The 18,001-nt window shown below is 40.2% G+C and overlaps 1 pseudogene; it reads left to right on the forward strand.

Annotated features, from left to right (window-relative positions):
- The window catches only part of LOC103749398, a 32,743-nt pseudogene that overhangs the window by 10,110 nt on the left and 4,632 nt on the right, over positions 1–18,001 (forward strand).

Here is an 18,001-nt window from a genome sequence, read left to right on the forward strand (position 1 = left end):
TATTTTGTCTCACTTGAGCTTAGATGGGCCTTCTGCATTGCTATATGTTCATTTGAGTAACTTCCAAGCTGTCTGGAAACCTCTGCTTCTTTGTTATCCACCACTTCTGTCCCTCACAATCTTTCTGCCCCCTGTTTCACAATGGCTCCTGAGCTGTGGGTGGCAGAGCTTTGATATAGACCTTAAAATGTATTCGAAATACTTAATAATTGGGGAAATGAAAACTACTTTAAGATTTCATCTTACTCAAGTCAGAATGGCTAAGATCAAGAGAACAAATGACACCAAATGCTGGTGAGGATGTAGAGGAAGGGGAACCTTCATTCACTACTCGTGTGATTGCAAATTTGTGCAACCATTGCAAAAAATTTTTGTTTTATTTTGTTTTTCTTGTTGTACTACATTAGTTCCTGTATGGTGTTGAATGGTATTGAGAGTGAGTGTTTTCTTTTAAATGATTCAAACTTTAATTTTCCACAATTTATGGGGCTGGAGAGATGGCTCAGTGATTAAGAGTGTTTGATGCTCTTGCAGAGGACCAGAGTTAGGTTCCCAGCACTCATGCAGCTCATAACTGCCAGTAACTCCAGTGGATCTGATGCCATATTCTGGACTCTGTGGGTACCTGCACACACATTCACAAACTCACAGATAGACACAAATATGTACACAGAATTTTAAAAACATATTCCAGAATGTAGTCCAATTTTAGATGCTTCTGATAAAGTTTAGTTACTTTCTGCAAAATGCGTGACTTTACTTTGCAAACATTCTATTGCATCTATTAATTGTATAGATTAATGGGCTTCTGCATAATATTGAAATGCTTGCATACCTTGAACACTAAGCAACTGAACTATATACCTTTATCCGACCTTTACATAGAAACATTCTCATTCAGGTCATTTTTTTTTTTCATTTGCTGCTCTTTCACTGGTAGAGTAAAATTAGTGATTGTTTCTGGGGTTAGGCTGAAAATAGTCAATGTATTACCAACTTAGTGTGTGGTTAACTGAAGGCTTGTTTCATAGAATTGCTTTGTAAAGTTGAGGAAATTTCCTTCTCTTCAGAAGTCTCCAAATTTTACCACAAAGGCATGGTGGAAATATCCATTTCTAAAACTCAGTTTTAGGTGGAACTCATAAGATTCAAAGAGGTACAGACAGTTAAGTCCAAAGGTGAGAAATATAATCATCTTTCTTCTCAATCTAGGAAGCTGACAGTGAACAGAAACTGAGGCGGGGCTCTAAATCTCAAGGCCCACCCACAGTGACCCAGTTCTATCAGTGAAGCGCCACCTCTTAAGGGCTCCACAAACTTCCCAAACTGTGGCACCAGCTTGAAACACATGAGTCTGTGGGAGGGGGACATTTCACATTAAAACTACAACTGTTAGGGGACGCTCAAACTCCTCTAACTGCTTGCTGGGGAACTGAAATTCCCATTGTGAAATTACTTCAGGCATCAGACAAAAATGGGTTGTGTGGTGTTACAACTGACTATAACAACTCACATTGCTGTTGGGGTTGAGATCAGAGGAAATGGAGCCCTCCATAACAGCATTACAACTGCCATGGGCCACCCAAGAAAGGGCATCTCCCAGGAGAAGGTAGGGTGGATGGAGAGAAAAAGTCTCATCTTTGTATATAGGAGCCATGATTAATTTCTCTGCTTAACCATCATTTTGGATAGTCTATAACACAAAATAGTTTAGAAAGAAGAAACATGATCTAAATTAATTTGTTAGTGTAGATTCAATAGGAAACAGGCAGTGGAAATAGACCCAGCTCCACATTACACTGTGTATGCACTAGGAATGTTATTATGTAGAACTTATAACAATTTATATCCTATCACGGGTTTACTGAGGATACCAGTGAAATATTAAATATTAAGTAGTCCCTTGGGCCAACAAGATGACTCATTGGGTAAAGGCCCTTGCAGCCAAGCCTGACAGTCTGAGCTTGGTTCCCTGGAACCACCCGGTGGACAAATGAATTAACTCCCACAATTTGTCCTGTGACCTCCACGCACATGCTATGGCACATGTGTGTGCACCCTTGCACATGAACACACATACAGCACCCACAAAAACAAATAAAAATCTAATAAATCTTTCCACCACTTTTCTTCTTTCCCATCTTTGAGGAGAGAGAACTCCCTGTAAGGCTATGGGTATTGCACGGTGGACAAATGAATTAACTCCCACAATTTGTCCTGTGACCTCCACGCACATGCTATGGCACATGTGTGTGCACCCTTGCACATGAACACACATACAGCACCCACAAAAACAAATAAAAATCTAATAAATCTTTCCACCACTTTTCTTCTTTCCCATCTTTGAGGAGAGAGAACTCCCTGTAAGGCTATGGGTATTGCAGTCAGTCTAATTACTGTTCAAACTGGGGCATTCTGAATAATACGAGAAACGCTGCTGTAAATTTCAACCGTCTTAGGCAAATGGGAAACCTGAAAACACTTGGCTATAGGATCTCTGTAGTTCATATGGAAGAAATTGTAGATGTTTTACTGGGAATAGTACTGATTTTTACAAGTTATAGAAAGGATTCTGCCTTCAGGACAATATCAGCTCCTACTAGCTGGGGGAAAAGCCGGTCTATCAGGAGCTTGAGCATAGGGTGTTGCCACTCAGAACAGTCACTGTTTTGTGATGTGCTAACGATGAATCAGCTGTGAGCACAGACTGGTGGGCGCTAAACTTGGTTCAACGTCCTCTTTCTTGAATCTCCTAGAAGTCTCAGTTATCCTGGTGAAGCGTGGTATTCCACATTCGTTCTGATCTACGCTCCACTCACACTGACACAGTTTGTTTGGTTATCAATCCCTTTCTTCCAATGAATCTCTTGGTTTCTGTTCTAATCACGTTTCTGTTGCTGTAATAAAACACCCTGACAAAAGCAAGACATAGGGAGATATATTTATTTTAGTTTACAGTTCCAGGTTATAGTCCGTCACTGTGGAGAATTCAAGGCAGGAAGCAGAAGAAGTTGGTCACATTCACAGTCACATTTCTAGAGAAATGAATTCATGTATACCTGTGCTCGGTTCAACTCTTCAACCCTAATACAATCCAGGATGCAAACTTAGGGGAGAGCTATACAAATGTCTACTTGTACCAGACAGTGAATCAGTAACAGACCAAAGTCAGACTACCACCAATGAGTTTAATGGGGGCTACTTACAGGAGTATGGGTGAGGGGTACTTAGAGGAGCAGAAACGACTTAAAGACAGCTGCATCCCCAGAAGCTCACCCCAGCATGGGTGGCAGTTCATGAGAACTGGAAACCTGGAGCTCCCTGCACAACCAGCTGGCAGCTCAACATGTTGGAGAGTGTCTCTTCCAAGCAGCTCTGTTGATCTGAGCCTCTTTCAGGCAGCCTGGCTGGTCTCTGCCTCTTCCACTGGAAGCCTCTAACAGGCAGCTCAGCTGGTCTGAGAGCATCGCTCAGCTCAGCAATCCTTACCACTTATATATCTTGGGGAGAGTGTGACCTAGTGCATGCAGCCAGTTTCATGGACTTTCTGAACCAGTTTTTGAGTTATTTACTTCCCAAGTTTTAACAAGCCTCCCTGCAGGATGGATTGTTTCCTCTCCCTTTAGAACATCCTGGTCTTATTGAGCATCTCTCACAAGGTGGGATGCTTTATCTCAGAGGAAATTGTTATCCAGCACCTGGGTCTTCCCATATCAGTTAATGCAATGAAGGCAATCCTCCACAGACATGCCCACATACCAGCTTGATCTAGGCAATTCTTTATTGAGCCTCTCTTCCAGATGATTGTATCAAGCTGACAACTGCACTGATCTTCATGGTGTCGTTGTCACGAACCCCACCTAGGAAAGGGCAGCTGCAACACGATCTGATCAACTCCTCCCCAATGAGTGTGATGGAAGCCTAGGCTCATCACAGCAGGAGCTCTGAGAGTGTGCGGCTCTCTGCCTATTGCCTAGGCATGTGGATTTACTCCCACTTCACAATCATGTATATATTAGAACTAGGAAGTGATGCAGACATTAATCCCAGTCTCTCTCTCTACTCAGCATCTTTGGGGCCTACAGCATGGATGGAATCACTGGCACATCATTCGGAGTGAATATTGATTCCCTCAACAATCCACAGGATCCCTTTGTGCAAAAAGTGAAGAGGCTCTTAAAAGTTGATTTCTTTGATCCATTGTCCATCTCAATGAGTACGTGAATTAACTTTTCATTCTTTCTGTATTTTTAAATGGCAGTTTAGTGACATCTAAATCATACATATTGTAAGACGGCCACTTTAAAGAGTCCAATTCATGGTTTTCAGTATATTTAAAGGTATTTGCACCAAAAACTGTTGTCAGCTTTGGAACATTTTCAACTCAGAAGCCTTATACTTTTAAATATTAACTCTTTACCTCCCCCCGGGCATAAGTAACCAGCAGCCTGCTTTCTAATTGTGTAGATTTGCCTGTTCTGGACACTTTTTATAAATGGAATTGTACAATATGTCCTTTTTTGATTCTGGTTTTTAAATTATTATGTTGTTAACGTTCATGCATCTTGAAGCATGGATCAGTAGGTACTTTATTTTTATGTATGAATAATATTCCATTGTGTAGACATGCCATGTTCTGCCTGTTTGTTTATCCTTGATGGACATTTGGAGTGTTTTGATCTTTTGGCTGTTGTGAACAGTGCTGCTCTGAATATTCTTATACAGGTTTGTGTTTGAACACGTGCTTTAAGTTCTTCAGACATATACTCAAATATGAGAGATGAATTGTATAGTAATATTTAATGTAATACATTTAACTAATTAAGGAAGTGCTTTAAATCACAAAACAGTGTTGGCTTCTGTCAAAGAATTTTTGTGTCTATTAATCTGATTTATTTTTATTTTATATTGATGTGCTCTATTGTATAACAGAGCATCCTTCAGGTAAATCTTACTAAGTTGTGGTATTATAATTTTTCTCATAGTTGCTTGATTCAGCATATGAATATTTTGTTGAGAAATTTGCAACCCTATTTACAAGAAATTATAGCATTTTCTTTTTCTGTGATATCTCTGTCTGATCTTGGTATTAGGGTGCTATTGACCATCTGGAATTTTTTTTTGATATGTTCACTTGCTTCTATATTTTGAAGGTGTTTGGGAAGAAACGGCACAAATTCTCCTTTAAATATTTGGTGGAATTCGCCGCTGAATCTGAATCCTGCTCGTCTTATGCTTTTCTTGTGGATAGTTTTCGTTTTAATCATCATGAATTCACTCTCTTTATCTCTCACAGGTCTACTGTATACGGTGCGTAAATCTTTTTGAGTCAATTTCTGCACTTTATATGCTTCTAGGAATATGTAAATTTTAGCTAAGTCATGGAATTGAAGCCGTTTTTCGAATACTCCAACTATTAAAAGAATTCTTTTATAATCCTTTGTAATTTTAATAACCGTATCATTCCCCTACCACTTTTACTTTATATATATATATTAGCAATTTGACCCATCCCTTTTTTTCTAGGACCATCCCAGCTAACATGTTGCCAATTCTGATGAGATTTTAAAAGAAGCATCTTTTATTTTCATTGATATTCTTTATGTCTTTTATTTTATATTTTATTAGTTTCTACTTCGGTCTTTGGTAGTTAATCCTTTCTCTGTGCCTTAAGTGTATTTGGCTTGTCTTTTTAGTGGCATATGGTATAAAGTTTTGTCATCCATTTGAGATCAGTTTGTCCATTGTCGTAACTTTACCTTTGGGTGCTGCTTTCCCTCTGTCTTACAGTTAGTTTCTTTTTTGAGACTTTTCTTTTCAATTTTATTTATTATTATTATTATTATGTTTTTTCTGAGGCAGGGTCTCCCTGTAGCCCCAGCTGGCCTGGAACTCGCTATGTAGACCAGGTTGGCCTTGAACTCACAGAGATCTGCCTGCCTCTGCCTCTCGAGTGCTGGTATTAAAGGCGTGCACCATGCCTGGCTTATTATTATTATTATTTAATTTTTAATGTGTATGAGTGTTATGCCTGCATGGATGTAAGTGCACCCATGAATGCAAGGTCTGCGGAGGACAGAAGAGGTTGTGGAATCCCCTGGAACTGGAGTTATGGATGATAGCTACCATGTGGATGCTGGGATTTAAACCCGGGTCTTCTGCAAGAACAGCAAGCGTTCTTAACCTCTGAGCCATCTCTCCAGCCCCAATTTTATTTATTATTATTGTTGCTGCTGCGGTGGTGGTGGTGGTGGTGGTGTGCACATGGAGGTCAGAGGACAACTTTTCAGGCTCAGTTCTCCTTCCGTGGTTTCTGATGATTTATGTCTCTGGTGTTCAGGTTGCACAAAAAGTATTTTTACCTTCTGATTCAGCTCACCAACTCCTACAAGCCATTTATTTTGTGTCTTAAAATTCCAACACATTTCTGAATTTCCCATTATAATTCTTCTTTGACTAACTGGTTATTGAGAGTTTAATGATGATTAGCATGCATATTAATTAATTTCCCAACTTTTCTTCTATTTTTGTGTTTTGGTTTCATTCATTGGAGGTAGAGAAACACAGGATGCTATTCCTATCCTGAAAACTCTTTCCTTGTGTGTTTGAGTTTGTGTACGTGTGCATGTGTGGATACCTGATCTTGTGTGGGTGCACATGTGTGCAGATGTGCATAAGCATGTGTGTGGAGTCACGGGACAATTTTGAATGTCAGTTCTCAGGCACTGTCCACCTTTTGTTTGAGAGAGTCTCTCATTTTGGCGAATACTCCAGGCTAGCTTCCAGGGAGGGCTATAATGCTTCCGCCTCTCATCTCCCCATTGCTGATCACTGGCAGAAGCCACTGTGCTTGGCTTTTGACACAGCTCTGGGGATCTGAACTCAGGTTCTCACATCTTCAAGGCAAATCCTTTGGCCACTGAGATATCTCTCAAGCACTGAAAACTCTTGGTTGAACACTGTGATAGATTGCATCTCTGAACTAAAACCCAATTTATCCAGAGACTTTAGTCCAAAATGTAAAAGAACAAGGGATCAAGGAGTGTAGCCCTGTTCCTTTGGTCCATCAGCTATGCAGAAGGAACCATTATAACACTACTATGCTGGTGGTCACACATGTGACAGGCACTTGTCCAGCCAGGTCCCTGAACCTGAGCAAGGCCACACAGGGAATGGCTCTTGTGGAGATACCAATGATTTTGAATATTAGAATAAATGTAACTGTTCCAGGTAAAATTTGCATTTTCATCACATTTTCCCATTTCTTTTCTTTCCCCTTTAGCGCTCTTTCCATTCCTTACTCCAGTTTTTGATGCACTAAATATTTCTGTGTTTCCAAAAGATGTTATTAGTTTTTTAAAAGCTTCTGTAGAACAAATGAAAGAAAGTCGCCTGCAAGAGAAAGAAAAGGTAACATCTGGTCACATGAAGGCTGTTCACTTGCTGATGTGCTTGTTTGTGTATGCCCACCTGTGTGTGTGTGGTGTGTGTGGTGTGTGTGTGGTATGTGTGGTGTATGTAATATGTAGTTTTCTCTGTTTAAAAGAAATTAATTTTATTCATATGTATGTGTATATGCTTGTGTTTTTGTATGTGCACTGTGTGTGTACATGTAACCATACATGCCAGAAGAAGGTGTAGTTCCCCTGAGGCTAGAGTTACAGGGGGTCATGAGCTGACCAGTGTGGGTGTTGAGAGCCAAACCAGAGTCCTCTGCAAGCGTAGCATGTGCTCTTATCCTCTGAGTCATCTCTTCAGTCCCTTCTTTTTATTTTTTTTAAAAAATTTACATGGGAACTCTAGATTAAGGGCAGGTGATTTATGTTTTGAAGAGAATGAAATATATAGTAGCTGAGAATTCAATGTAAAATGAATCAGAGAAAGTGTTTAAATTCAGTGGTATATGAGATAATTAGTGTGCCATGAAATGAACATTTCTGAGATAAGAACTTTGCCATAGCCCAGGAAAAGGAGTCCTTGCATATGGTTGGTGGGGGGTAAATTAATTAGAGGAATTATGGAAAACTGTATACATATAATCTCTAAAAATTAAAATTTGCAAATTTTTTCAGTGCTGGGGCTAGAATCCAAAACCTTACCCATGGTAGGCAAGCACTTTATTCTTTATCTATCCTAGGATGTATGTATGTATCAGCACAATCCTCTTCTATAGTTATAGTAATAGGGTTTATGACTTTGATGTTAGACCAGGAGATCCCAATGGTACAGCCATTATTAATGTTTCATTTGTTTGAGGATTAACATCCTATGTGTTCTAAGTTTACACCAGAGCAGAAAGACTTCTTCCTGGGCAAGCAGAGGTGTTTGCAAAAGGAAGCAGCCAAAATCCCATGTTTAGAAGCCAAAGAACTCAGAATCAAGAACAGAAAACAACCAAATCCACTGGGCACATAGTTTTCACTCTCTTCTCCAAAGGCTGTAGAAGGATGTTTTTGCTCACCACTGTTTCTGGAAACCTTACTCAGACTTCTAAAATTAAATAAGCCATATTCCCAGAACAGTGGCTAGTTCTGCACTTGAGAGTCACACCTTTCAAAATTCTCTTTTTTCAGCACTGAGTGGATTTTCTTCAGCTAATGATAAACTCCCAGAACTCCAAAGACACAGAGTCCCATCAAGGTAACCAAAAATGCTTCCTGCCTACTGATAGGGAAGCACAGAGGGAGGTCTTTATTCTGGAAATGTGCAAGGGTATTTCCAAGTAGATGAGCATTTCTTCAAATTGCATAAAAACACAGATATGGATATTATAGGCAGCATTCAGAGGCACTTTCTAGAAGTACATGATTATAACTGTTTTCAAACCCTGAAGAGTGGCCATAAACATACATTTCAGGCTTGGAGGTCATCAGTGGTCTGTGGATCATGTACCACATAACAAATAGTGGTTATCAACCTCATCCAGACCCACTGGGTCAGAACCTGTGCCTGGAAATTTGCATCTAGTCATCTAGTGAGTAGGGGCATCCTCACAGTGGTGATGATCACTGGAAATACTGGGTGAATGTCTGCTCACTGGCTTAACTTGCATTGAAGTCTTACTTTTCTATATGTAATTAATAAGCAACTTGTGGGAAAAGCCTTTGGAACTAAAGAGATTTACCCTGTTCCTTTTCACTTTTTCACCAACTAGTTTTGCCATCCTGGATGACTTTTTAGGAAACAATTACTCTGATAGTTGAAGGATAATAACTTTGTAATTCCATCTTGTCCTGGGTAGTTATGAGTTGATTGTCCATTTTAAGAGACAGTTTGTCTGTCATTTTTGTTTCATTTTTACTTTCTCTTCTCTCCCTTCTTTCCATCCCTTTCCTTCCTTCCTTCCTCCTTCCTCCCTCCCTCCTCCCCTCCCTTCCTTCCTTCTTCCTCTCTCTCTCCCCAACCTCCCTTATATAATCTTATTCTATTTTCACATTTTTCAAGATAGGGTCTCACTATGTGACCTTGAACTCACAGAGATCCACTTGTTTGTTTTGAGGCAGGGTCTCCCTGTAGCCTTAATTGACATTAAACTCACTATGCAGACCAATTTGGCCTGAAATGTGCAGAGATCCACCTGCCTCTGCCTCCCAAGTGCTAGGATTAGTGATGTGTGTGACCACGCCCGGCTCCTTTATTAACATTCATTTCTTCTGCCATATTAATGTCATTTATTAGAATGTCAGTCACCAGTCCTGTAGTTTCTTGTTCTTCTCTGAATTTTGTGTAATTTCCATGATCATCCATTTTTGAAGACTAGTGACCCTTGCCTATTAAGGGAGATTTACAGTGGTGCTGAGTTTAAGTAGTTAGTTAGCATACCCTGCTCTTAAAGCTGTACCTTCATGATTTCTCTTAGAACTGTTCTCCCCAACAAAGGGTTTTCTCTGTATTTATTTAGACAGCATATACAATAGCATGGTACAGAAAAGAAACAAGGAACTTTGTCTTAAAGAATCTTTTATGAGGGAAGAAATTCGCTTTTTCTGTCCCCTACTGACTCAGAACAGCATACAAAAAATAAGTGGACACCATCAACATATGCCCACATGTTGCTTGTAACATATACTGTGGATAATTTGTTGCTTTTGGGGTTGCTACTTCTAGTGATATTAGATGTGATTATCACATCACACAATGCATTATTCTAAGTTAGAGGCAAGGAAGGATCACAAGGTAGAAGTAGGGAACATAGTTTAAGATTAAAGGTATGGGGACTGGAGAGATGGTTAGTTGTTAAGAGCACTGACTGCTCTTGCAGAGGACCAAGTTTCAATTCCCAGTACCCACATGGCAGCTAACAACTATCCTTAGCTCCAGTTCCTGGGGGATCTGACACCCTCTCTGCCCTCTGGGCATTGCATGACGTGGATGCACTTCCATGCATGCAGGCAAAACACTCATATACGTAAAATGAAGTAAATAAATAAAAATCCAGGTATGGCTGCACATGCCTGTGACCTCAATATTGGAATGTGACGACAGGAAGATTCCCCAGAGCCCACTGGCAAGCCAAACTAGCTGAAATGGTGAACTTCCAGCTCATGAAGAAACCGTGTTTTAGGGCAATAACAGAGAGTGACAGAGGAAGACAGCAGGCATCCTTCTCTGCCTTCCACAGATATGACATCCACACACTCCTGTGCATGTAAACACACACACACACACACACACACACTTAAGCAGAATGAAATTTCATATATTCTGTACTTGCCTGTCAATAAACACTAAGATTTTTATTCTTACAAAGAGAAGAAAATAAAGACTGAAAAACTTATAGATTTCTACTCCAAGAGGCATACTGAAGACATTGTGCATATTGGATAGAAATGTTTTCTCTTGAAATTGGTTGCTATGGTAGTGTTGTGAGAAACAGTGATCCTCACTTCACAATAAGAGTACTGGAGACTCATTATTATCACTGGAGTGGGAGTAAAGCAGTTTATGTTACAACCATGTCAAGATGGGCATCAGCCTAGAGAAAAGGCAAAAATGGCTGGCAGATGCAGTGGTTTACACAGCTCCCTGTTGTAGTTTCCTGCCTTCCGAATTCCTCCTTGGTGGAAGGTACAAGCTTCCTGCATCTAGATTAGCCCCTATCCCAAATTCTTTATTCTCCCAGGGACAGCCCCTCCTTTCACATGGGTTCAGTCATGTTCTTGGCTGCCCCGAACTTTTCAACCCTAGTGTGAACTGAGAGGACTCGGGAAGCAGCTGCTTGGGAGGGAAGACAGGGTCCTAGTACTTCCTCTGATCTGGGATTCTGTGATTAGCTCTAAGTGCACCTCATATTGAAAATGGACCGTTGTGGTTTATTCCTTAGAGTGCAGAGGGTGGCAAAATGAGGATCAGATAGGCAAGAGAAGTGAAACTCTTAGGGAAACTGCCTTAAAAGAACTTTCCCATTTCACCCCTTTGTCAGATAGATTCAAGAATGAAAACCACTCCCAGTGTGACCCTGAATTGCTTTTTCATATTCTCTAGGGATTTGTGATCTTTACTTGGGTTTCTCATCATCTACATGCTGTTCTATACTGACCTTCTTTACCTAAAATGTATTTCTATGCATGTTGAGATGACTCACTGGTTAAAGGTGCTTACCACCAAGCCAGAAGATCTGAGTTCAATTCCCAAGACCTACATGGTGATGGAAGGAGAGAACCGACTCTTACATACACACACACACACACACACACACACACACACACACACACATCCATGCACCCACACATGCACACAAGAATACATGTAACTAAAAAATAAGATCAAATTTATTTTCTTTCCTATTAGGTCTCTCAGACCTGGAGATTGTGGCCCAATCAATTATCTTTATTTTTGCTGGCTATGAGACCACTAGCAACACTTTTGCCTTTGCTGCATATTTACTGGCCACTCACCCTGATGCTCAGAAGAAACTACAGGTTGAGATTGATGCAGCTCTACCCAATAAGGTGAGGGAATGGTACCTGGAGAGGGAGGGAAGTGGGAGGAGCCATACTGACAGGAATGGTTCCTTATCACATCCAGTGAGAATCTTTGCACAAAGTATAAGTATTGATTCTTTTACCAACTTTATTTAAGAAGGATCTGAAGAGAGAAATGAAAGGAAAAGCATAGGTGCTTTTAGGAAAAGCATTGGGTGCTACTTGTGGAATACAAGGTCTTTGTAGATGAATGTTGGTTCAGCTTTATCTGTTATCTATCACCAAAATAATACCAAGTAAGCAACATCCACAGACGTCTGTAGGCATGAAAGTGTGAGCATTGATCAATCAAGTGTCTGGATAGTTCCTGTTGCTGATTTGCTGGCTGGACTGTGGCCTGTTGTTGGCTGGCAGATGTTGGTCCTTCCTGGGCTGGGTGCATTTACTGGAAGAAGAACCCAAGCTGGGAGGTTGGGTGTCTGGCCCCTGGGTCAAACTCTTAGTGTCTATGTTATGACTTCCCAATGTTTCAAGAAGTAATAACCACACATTGCCCACAGTAGTCTAGTGTGGTGCATGTGTAGTGTAGAGGGTGTGGCTATTCCTGGCCTCTGGGGTAGCATGCCTGATTTGTCACGTTATTCAGTATTCATAATCCAGCCTTGAAGCAACAACTAGCTGGGCCACAGCTGAGAATGGGTCTGAGTGTGGGTTACTGTTCTTGTTGGATCTTTAATTAGGACCGAAATTGAGTCCTGCGATAGGAACTACTTACATCCATCTTTGTTCATATTTTGAATGAAAGAGACTTTCTCTTAAAATTGTTCAGGTTTTTATAGGACAGAGTGTTTCATATATATATATGTATATATATAAATACACACACATATATATGTATATAAACTGTATAGGATATTTTCAATTTATTAAAATAAGGATTTGCTCAATCCTGCATGTTATAGATCTTCATACAGGTACTGTGGCTTACTGTTTTTCTCTTCTGGTTGTGAGACTGAGCCTTTACTAGCTGGCTGGGCCAGCTCTCCAGACCAAGGTGTATTTTTTTAGTGCAATTGTCATATTTGTGATGACTTATCACACACAAAAAAGAAAAAATCAGTATATGGTAATGTTTAGTATTTTAGGCCCTGGGTTTGGGATGATCACAAAGGCCTCTGGCATTTCAAACTACCTTAAACTTATCACTGGAACATTGAACAAGTTTAAGTATCTTATAGTTATTAAAATGCATTGTAATGCTAAGGTCCTTTATCAATGTAAATTATTCTTTGGAATACCTAACACCTCTGTAGTACTACATAGATAAAAGTTAATTTTAAATCTTAATTCTTGAAAATCTTTCTTTCTTTGAAGGTACCTGCCACCTATGATGCTGTGGTACAGATAGAGTATCTAGACATGGTGCTGAATGAAATTCTAAGATTATATCCAATTGGTGGAAGACTGGAGAGGGTCTGTAAGACAGATGTTGAAGTCAATGGAATGCCTATTCCCAAAGGGACTGTGGTGGTAATTCCAGTCATTGCTCTTCACCAAGACCCAAAGTACTGACCAGAGCCAGAGGAGTTCTTCCCTGACAGGTACAGGGATGTGGGAATGGGGAACTACCCTGTACTAGACTAGTCCAAGCACAATATTGATATTGTATGTTGATATAGAAGATATTCATATAGGAAAACTACCTATGCATCTATTTGTCTGTCCATCCATCCAACATCTATCACCTATCTATCAATCATCTGTCTATCATCTACCCATCCATCTGTCTATGCAAACAATTGTAGGATCCACTATAATGTCCTAAACAATATTTTATGTATTTAGGCCTTTCATTCTTTTCAAGTTTTCTATGCTGTTCCATCCAGCTGCTTTCATCAGCTTGAGGGAACATTTTCATCTTTCACTTGTCTATACTTGTCCTCCTAGACCTTTCAATGTGATTGCAACAGTGTCAACCAAGGGTCTGGACTTTTTCTTCCCTTGTGGTTAAAGAGGACTTACCGAGGTCAGTGTAGACCCCAGTTCTTCTTGCTCCTGTCTCTGGCAGTCATCCTGGCCAGATCCCTTACACTGACTCATCCAAAGACAAGTCTGTCTAGGTAGCTGAGGCATTCTTCTTTGGAGATGGCTCTTGTGGACATTTGCTGCAAATGTCAGACTTCAATCACAGCTTTAAGTTTGGAAGTAGCTGTTTTCTTGTTTTCATATTGATACCCAAAATAGAGAATGAAGAGTTTAGCACAGAAGCTGAAAATCAGAGGACTTGTAGTCGAGATTTATAATGACCTCTAACTATGGACTTCCTGATGTCAGAGACCATGTTTTACTGGTTATGGAATGCCTACTGCCACCATTAACTCCGCACATAGTATTTGCTGAGGGACTCAGTCAGAATTGACCAATTCCAGGTGACTTTTGTGTTTCTCCAGTCTTAGTAGTTTCACCTCCTTTATCTTTGTGACTGCAAACACGGAGATTACAGATTTTACTTCTGTTAGATTCATTTAATAATAAAACAGATAATCTGTTCTTACTATTTTTAAGGGACTACTACAAACATGGAAAAACACAAATGTTACTAAATATCTACTATAGAGAATATTTGACAAATCCACAAGTATGATCAATCGCAGTTAATATACATATCATTTTTAGTGGATCTCTATGTACCCAGCATCAATTCACACATGTCCGCTGACTCATCCCCATAGCTTTACAACCCTGGCCCAACTGCCATGCTTTTGTGAAACCTACCACATATAAAGATTTCAGAATTTTCTCCAAAATATAAAAAAAACAGTTAAAAATCCATAACTACATTGCACTTATCACTTCCCTAACAATGAACATTTTGTCTCTTACTTATCATTTAAATGTATCAACTTTGAATAAAGTGTCTATCTACCATTCCAGGATTTTATACTTAAGCACAAAAAGAAATCAATGGGATGATATTACACTAAAGTAACTGTGCATGTCTTTGGAAAGGAGGAAGGAAGGGACGAGAGAAGTAGAAGAGGAATGAAAAAAAGACACAGAAAGAACGGAGGGAAGAAGGAAGGAAAGAGGATGAAAGAGGAAGAGAGAGAAAGATTGATGATATAAAGAGAGTGGGAGGAGGAAGGGAAAGAGGAACTGAGGAAGGGAGGTTGGGAGGAAGGGAAGATGAGCAACAGAAGAGAAAGGAAGGAAAAGACATAACGTAGAGGAGAAAAGTAAATGATGGCTAGGAAGAAGAATAGGAGAAAGGAGAGAAAGGAACGACATTCCAACAGTGGCGAGTATTACATCCTCCTACTCCAATGAGCAGGTGACCCACAACAGTGTCAGTTCAAGCACGAACATACTTTCCCTCAATTGGTCTCCTTTCTTTCTTTTTTTTTTTTTTTGGTCAAAGACATAACGTAGAGGAGAAAAGTAAATGATGGCTAGGAAGAAGAATAGGAGAGAGGAGAGAAAGGAAGGCCATTCCAACAGTGGCAAGTATTACATCCTCCTACTCCAATGAGCAGGTGACCCACAGCAGTGTCAGTTCAGGCACAAACATACTTTCCCTCAATTGGTCTCCTTTCTTTCTCTTTTTTTGGTCTTTTTGAGACAGGGTCTCCCTGCAGCCCCAGCTAGCCTAGAACTCACTATGTAGACCACACAGGCCTTGAACTCACAGAGATCTGCCTGCCTCTGCCTCCCAAGTGCTGGGACTACAGGCATGCACCACCATGCCCGGCTCTCCTTTTTAAAATGTATTTTGTTCTATGAAATTCAATGTTTAAAAAGTATTGCTCTTCAAAAAAAATTATCAAACAGAAACACACCTTGATTTCTGTTATTTTATTTATTATAGATCCAGATCACATGATAGCAAATAAGAACTATAAATCAAGTGGTGGCAACCAGATTACCACATTAAACAAGGGTAACTTTAATTTTATTTCATTTCTGGTAAGCCCTCACTATCCATTAGGCATTTTAACATATTAACAAAAGCTCACAGACACCATCCTTCCTTCAAGCTTTTCCTAAGATTCACAAGAAAAGCACAGATGGAAAAACTTTCAGACAAGAATTGTGTTGATCATATAGCATCCTGCCCTGAATACTCTACAAGATTTGAAGATGTTTGCAGTGTCTTTCTTTCCACAGTGTAAGCAGGTGATTTCATGCACCATCCTGCTTTATGTCCTCACCTGTTTCATACAGTTCCTCTGCGTTTATTTCATGGAATATCATCTTGTAGCATGGAGGAGCTTGTTTTGATGTAGGAAAAGAAGGACTTGGCATAGGAGAAGAGAAATTGTTCCATATCACATCTGGGGATCCTACCAATAACCTGTGGCAAAACCAGAGTTCATTAAAGTGAAAGAAGAAGAGATTTATTAAACCATGTAACTTTATATTACAAGTGCTCTTAAAGCGACATTAGTTTGGGGCTTATCCTTCTTGAAGTCTTGGAAGGAGAATCTAAAGCATTCTTTTTCCTAGCCATTGTAAAGAAGCAAGTTCTGAAGTCTTGATCAGTTATCCTAGTACCTGCACTTGCTGCTTCTTGTTCCCTGCAAGCCCTCTTGGGACCTTACACTGTCCCTTTACGAAAAGCATATTCAGGGGCTGGAGAGATGGCTCAGCGGTCAGGAACACTGACTGCTCTTGCAGAGGACCCAGGTTCGAGTCCCAGCACCCACATGGGACAAACTGTCCTTAACTCCAGTTCCAGGGGAATCCTAAGGCCTCTTCTGACTTCTGTGGAATTGCACGACATGGGTGCCCTCACATACATGCAAGCAATGCATTCGTACACATAAAATAAAAATAAAAATAAAAAAAGAAAAGCATATTGAGACTCAGCTAGATACAAACAACAGACAGCAATCACTAGAGGCTAAATGCAGATGTCCCCACACAAGTGAATGGAAAGGGAAATAAAAGAAAAATATTTTAAATTGAAAAGTATGCATGCTCAAGCCCTTTGGACTAAATATTATTCCTGAAGTGGGTGGTAATACATTTAGAGAATAGGAACCTTATAAGGATCATCCTTTATCTACAGAACAAATTCAGTGGAATTTCTAGAATACCTGTTCATATCCATTCCTTTAATTTCAGAAATCTCATTTTTTATATACAGCTTGTTGCCCAAAAATCAACATCTCTCAGTAGCAAGGGTCTCCTTTTCCCCCCATATCCCTCTGTCCTTCTCCCCCCGCCAAATTCTGCCCCTTTCTTCCTCCCATCCTTCCTCTTCTTCCCTGGCTATCAATGAAGTTATTTCTGAAACCCTCAGATTCTGAATACTTAGAGGAACCAATGTTCCTGGTATATCAGAAATTGATACTCAAGTGTGTAAAGGAAGAACAACATCATTTACATTTGGATGTTGTGGGTCTCAGTTCCTGTTCCAAACTGGTACCGTGTACATCTAATCTTCCTTCCCCACCATGTTAGTGGCTCTGGGGTATTGTATTTCTGTTTGTGCTGTTTCTCTCTTCTCCCTTGTTCTTTCCTTGCCCTGCTCTCCTAGTTCTGAACTGGGATTCCTGCCTGAATTGGAGCACAGAACCAGAAATTTCCACCACAGGCAGCCAAGTTTCTTCTTACAGAAGGTGGGAAAAAGCAAACCCATGATGATCTGGGTAGATGGTATTGCCATGCTGGAAAGCACCAGCCACCCTATTTGTCAGTTTCCAAACCCTAAAAATCTTCTCCAAAATCAACTGATCTATAAAACTTTCCCCACGTATTAGTAAGAGCATGGCTCAGTCAAGCACATGACCTGCCTCAGATCAGTTAGGAACCTTTTCAAATCCATAGACCATATCAAACGCATGGTTCTGGTAGGCAAAGGACAGGGAATGTCAGAGCCCAAGTCACCAGGGAGAGAACTCTTGACTTTTCATCTGTGTTTTCACAGAATGCCAAATAGGTTCTCAACTCTGAAATAATGGCTATTAGGCCCTCCAAACTACAAGCCAGACATACCTGCTCACCAAACTCCGAGATGCACTGGTCAACAGGTCCCCAGCTCTGAGCACTGAGCAGATCTGCAGAAAAGCCCATAG

Source organism: Nannospalax galili, unplaced genomic scaffold (genome assembly GCF_000622305.1).
Source record: "Nannospalax galili isolate Female #2095 unplaced genomic scaffold, S.galili_v1.0 scaffold466, whole genome shotgun sequence".
Lineage (NCBI taxonomy): Eukaryota > Metazoa > Chordata > Mammalia > Rodentia > Spalacidae > Nannospalax > Nannospalax galili.